This window comes from Nematostella vectensis, chromosome 3 (genome assembly GCF_932526225.1).
Source record: "Nematostella vectensis chromosome 3, jaNemVect1.1, whole genome shotgun sequence".
NCBI classification, from domain to species: Eukaryota; Metazoa; Cnidaria; class Anthozoa; order Actiniaria; family Edwardsiidae; genus Nematostella; species Nematostella vectensis.
The window spans coordinates 16,642,518-16,648,510 of NC_064036.1; the positions used below are offsets into that span (position 1 = coordinate 16,642,518).

At 38.3% G+C, this 5,993-nt stretch overlaps 1 long non-coding RNA gene across 1 annotated transcript; it reads right to left on the minus strand.

Moving 5' to 3' along the window:
* Positions 1-461: 461 nt before the first annotated feature.
* On the minus strand, positions 462-5,993 carry LOC116619217. Its single transcript, XR_004296581.2, has 2 exons — positions 5,849-5,993; positions 462-774 (listed from the first exon to the last, which is right to left on the minus strand). It is a non-coding gene; the product is annotated as an uncharacterized LOC116619217 (long non-coding RNA).

Below are 5,993 nucleotides of genomic sequence, written 5' to 3' on the forward strand. Positions count from 1 at the left end.
AGAAGTTGACTAATCCAATAAAAGTACGCAGCTCATTTACATCCTTGGAAGGCGGAGCTTCCTTGATGGCCTTGACCTTGGATGCTATTGGCAGGACGCCACCTTGAGTAATCTTGTTACCTTTGTACTCAACCTCAGGTAGCACGAACTCACACTTTGTAATCTGCAGACACAAGCTATGCATTTGCAGACGTGTCAAAACTCCCCGGAGGTTCGACAAATGCTCTGCATCACCCCGACCTGTAACTAGAATATCATCCAGATAAACGATGACTGCTGGAAGTCGCTTGAGAACATTTTCAATGGTACGCTGTAACAGCCCTACCTCTTTAAAATTTTGGATTATGAGGGATTGGATTATATATCGGGCTTGTATTTTTTTAGGGGGGGGGGGCTTATTGAAAACTAAAACGAGCCCTTAAACCCTAAAGCCCTAAAACGAGTATTTATACAGAGACCGGTTGTTGTTCAAAAAAAGCAACAATGATTTATTTCTTCCAGTCAAGTACAATATAGACTCGTGAAGGTTAGCGTTTTCCACTATCGTCGACAGTCGCGAATGCACATCATAAACAGCTTGTCTAGGCAGCCGGCTTTACACTGTTGCGGGGAGGAAGATGCAGAGTGCAAACAGCTTCCGTAGCACCCCCATGCTATCTCGGCGCACGTGTCTAGGCACGGGTCAGATTTGAGGTAACCAGCTTCAGATGACGTCACCAATAGCAGTGCGCAGGCGCAGAATAACATCAGCATCATGCATTTCATGATTTTAAGCTGAAAAAAATTTTTGTTAGTTGACAAGCGCTGTCTGCCAATAGCGGTCATTTACTTTTAAAACTAATCATTTCCTTATTTGTAATACCTGCAAGGTAACTATGATTTTAAGCCGGTCGTATCGTGGGGGTTTCGTAAACTACATGACTTGTATTCAAATGAGAAAAACAGGGCTTGTGACCATCTTTAGGCAATGAGAAGGTCGAGGGAGGGGGTGTTGTAAAAAAGAGAACCTTTGATATCCAAGCTTGGATCCACAACATTGCCCTCATTTATTTGTTTTTAGCGAGTGTTTAAGACCCTTCATTCTGACCGGGTGTAGTGTGGTGCTAAGTATGTAAATACCAATGTTAATAAAAAATGTAATGTAAATAAAACAGCAAATATGAATATTGTTCATGGTTATGTTGGGCGTTAATTTTTTGTATTTTTTTTATTTGTCTGAAGTGAGAAAGTTTTTCAAATATAATAAAAACAACGACGTGTTCCAAATTATTACTAAGCTGCGGGAGGGCTCCGATTTTTCTTTAAATTTCTTTAAAAACTCACGAAAAAAATATTTCCATCCACCGCGCTTGACCTTGAATTAAAGCAATATCCTCCAAAATGGTTAATCCATCGATATCTAATATCTCCTATGCTAGAAAAATCTTTATTACCAAAAATCCCCGATTTCCCATAATCCCTGATTTTTTTTACAGCCTTTTGAATATACCAGTCTGTACAACACCTACTTGCCCAGTCCCCTCACGGATAAAGCTCGAGTTGGCGCGAAATGATCACCATACAGTCGTTTGACAAAAGGTTGTCATCAACCGGCTTTGCGACTACACGACAAGCCCTCAAAAAACCACTGAACCACTGGTAAAAACCACTGAAGCGCCTAGTTGCATATATTAGCCACTGCTACACCGTCTAAGTCTGAAGTTATGCAGTGGCAAATATATGCAGCTAAACGCTTCAGTGGTTTTTACAATGCTTACATGCGGGCTTGTCGCGTAGTCGCAAAGCCGGTTGATGACAACCTTTTGTAAAACGACTGTATACGGAGAATGGCGAGAGCACACGTGAATTTGCGTGAGAGAAAACAATTTTGGCTACATGCGGCGTCTTTACCTTGCAACTTTATTAGACGTGGAAATAAAGTGCTTTTCCTCTTGGTAGCTGGCTTAAAATGTAAATATAACCTTATGCAAATATGGAATTCATCCCTGGAATACGTAGATTAAGGATTGTATAATTAGTTTTATGCGATTTCAGTGAAGCGGCTAAGATTAGCGATGTCTTTCACGCCGCTTCGAGACCGTTGTGTTGTTTAATAAGAAAACACTGCCGACACAAATTCAACACGAAAATTTCGCTCTTATTCCTTTAATACATCAATACCTGAAAGAAATCGCTAATATTAGCCGCTTCACTGAAATCGCATAAAAATAATTATACAATCCTTAATCTACGTATTCCAGGGATTAATTCGGTGCTAGTTACGTAGGGGTTCGTAAGGGTTCGTTTAAATGCAATGTTTTATGTCGAATTGGTGTTCCGAATAACTGTGCATATGAAGTTAAAAAGACTCTTTTCCACAGTTAGACGTTTTTATATGAAACACTTATGTTGTGAGGCTACATTTTTGTGAAAACTATGTGTGGACGAGTTGACTCTATTATTGTGGACGAGTTGACTCTACTTGTGGACGAGTTGACTCAATTTGTGGACGAAATGGTTGTGGACGACACGGTTTGTGGACGAAGTGAGTGTGAACCATATAAAACGTATATCCTGCTTGCATTTTAAAGTAGCCACTTATTGATAATTCAAATAGTACTCGCGTGATATAACCATGAAATAAGACAACAATAAACGTTATGATGTAAGTAAACGGATATAATTCCTTTTGTTTGTATCCACAGATAGCACAATCACGATTCTACTGTTGTCAAACCATTTAGACGGCTGACAAGCTTCTCCTCCAGTTCCCTTCCTGTATTTTTCGATAATTCGACATCCATAGATCATTTGTCCGCAAATGCCTCGTCTTGGTATGGCAAAAATACGTTGCTGTATTGTTGTTGAGTTGCTTTCTCTGTCTCGATGTCACTGGCATCGCTTTCTCACTCGGCAGAGCTTGTTGATGCACAGGGAGAAGCGCTCATTTTCGTGAATAAAGATGTAGACTGCGCGCGCGAGCTGACAAGTTTGATTTTCGCGCCACGCGCCCGCAATACGTTTGTCGGTCAGCGACAAAGGTGTTTTACAGACTGGTAAATTCAAAGGGCTGTAAAAAAATCAAGGAATACGGGAAATCGGGGATTTTTGGTAATAAAGATTTTTCTATCATAGGAGATGCTTGGCTACTTTACTTAGTTTAGCTTAACTATTTTACTTGGTCCATACAGGGAATCTTTGCTTCAGGTTCAAATGCTTTTTTATTGCCTTTTCTATGCCAATGGACGCGTGTTGATAGAACCCTGCGCGATTCTCTTGTTATTTCTCGTTTTCGCGTCCGGCATAAGAACAAGTCAATGCTGTCAGTGTATTTGATGAAAATTACTTAGTGCGTTTTCTTAACAAGCGCAACGTTGTCAAGATAACCCTTTGGAAACGCTCCCTCTTTTTATAAAATAAAGTCTGGATTAATGTGGCATTGTTTTGTTTCAGATACACTATAAGTACGTCTGATAAAATCAGCATGTGCAGTAAATTTGTATTTTATTAATTTATTTATTAATTAATTTATTTATTAATATATATATATATTTATTTATTTATTTATTTATTTATTTTACCACTATAACATATTAAAGTAGCAGTAAGGTTGACACAACAGAGCACGGCTCCAACTCAAATGTAACCCTAATTCTTGACAACACAAATAATGGCAAACGCAAAAAATTTAGTTCTATTATCGAAAAATACTTACACCAGGCCTCGTTATATTCCTACTAAATGCAGGAAAATATGAATCATGGATTAGATTACTTTATTCTTACAGCAGCAGCGATCGGTCTTAAAACAGCTAATGTGTCATTTACCATTCGCAACTTGCACAACATTGTGTTGGATAATAACCAAAGGTAATAACTTAATCCATATAGATGTGATTGTGTGGTATAGACCCCCTTATCCCCTTAAACAATGACCCGCACTATAAAAGGGCTTAGCTCCGCCCCCTTTCGGCTGAATAAGATTCAAATTTCAAGATGACAACACGCCGTAACATTGCGTCGGTAGTGAGACTTTTTAGGTGTGTTATCGTTAATACTTTGAACTAATTTTTACTGCACATTCCTGCTCATTCGATGGTTTAGAAGAGAAAATAAGCCAAAAGAAAATAAACCGAGCAAACGAGAAGAAAAGCGCTTCAAAAGTTGGATTTGGGTTTCGCTTCTCGTGGGCAAACAAGACACGCTTGACTGAACTCCGGAGCTCCGCACCGCATGGCAGTTTACTGACAACTTAGCCTTTCGTGGACCTGGTCCAGGCCTTTTATAATGCGGGTCCTTGTTTCAGCAAATCTTCTTAAATCATTCATCCAGTTGCTTATATTATATAATGATATTGGTCTGCACCTGCGTAAAACAATCCTAATCACGCTATTATTGACGACGCGATCACTACTGAAATGATATTCCTTGTATTTCTCAAATCGTTTTAAAACATTTCAATGTTTTAAATGGTAAGCTATCAATTTCAAGGTGTAACAAGATTCAGCAAGCTCTTTCAGTATTTGATGAATTAAGCTTTTAATGACTAACGGAAACTTCCGTAGCGGTTACCGGGTTTTATCTTTTATCTCAAGCACTTAAAATCTTTTGCTGTAGCTAATTCTCTAATGTAGCAAGGGATTCGAATATATTGGGTTTGAAAAACGCGAATACAAGACCACAAAAAAGCAATCTACTATAACTGCTTTCAAACTTCTTTAGTTTGGGTGCTTATCATATCTCGTTTGTTTCCCCTCATTCCAAATTTCAATAAGATGACTATTGTACATGCAGTGGTTCTGAAAATGTGAAATTCAGTGCATTTTATAGGGTCATTATCTGGTAATAGGATAAATGGCAATCCCGCAATATCAATTGCTGCTCATGGGCATATACACCTATTTCAATATAAACGTTGTCAGTGCAAATGGCGAATGGCAAATGGCAATTGTAAGACCAATCATTGCTTATTGGTATAATTATTTGTAAGAATAAAGATGATGAGTAATATAATCACAGAAATTATCCACATTTACCTACATTTAGTAGAAATTGGACGAGTTCCATGGTATTTTTTTATCAAAGAACTGCCATTTGACAATCGCCATTTGCTGTTTGCACTGACAACGTTATTTGTAAACTACTCGCATGGTTTTGCACTTTTTGCATTCAGTAGAAATACGAGTAGACCCAGAGAATTTCTCGATGGTAGAGCTACTATTTGGTTAATTGCCAAATTACACTAAAAACTTTGAAATGCGTGGGGTTAGGACTGTTTGGACTCATTCTTAAGATGAGAAAACTTTTGCGTAAACTTTGCAAAAAAGGAAGCGACACAGTGTGGTGCAACACTGTGGAGATTGCAATTAAAGCCTCGAAATTCACGACAACGCCTATTTAGCCCTCCTTAGGCCCTCTCAAACATTTGTCGTCCACTTGAAAACAAGACATAATTGTCTGCACGTCTGAGAATTGTTTAAATTGGCCATAAAACAAAATAAATAAGTTCGTACTTATCAAGGAATAATATGGCTTCATTAAAACTGAATATTTCATGAATTGATTAGGCCAACCCTACTCATATCTTGTTGTATAGAAAGTGTTCCTTCTTATCCACATAGAATTAATGTATGGTAGAACTTATAGGATATTGTAAATATTCAATAAGAGGCTCTATAGGTGTTTCAACAGTGCTAGATAAACACATCTATTTCAAATAAGGTTACTCTCTCGTTTCATGTTTTTTAGAGACCAGGATCTAGCCTTTTATACGCTAACCACGGACAACTGGGGGTTGGGAAGAGTCGTGGATTCTCGAGAGCGAGCAACCTTTTTTTGAAATAGTTATTATTAAAGTTTTCTATGCCTACCTTTGTGAGACCGTAGAGCTAGCACCGAGATATGCTTTCACTGCTACAATAGAGCTGACAATGTTAAATGGATCTTCAAGTGAAAAACTGCAAAGTGTTCGCTTGAATTTATAGCTGAAGCGATCACCTGGAAGGCGTCTGATTG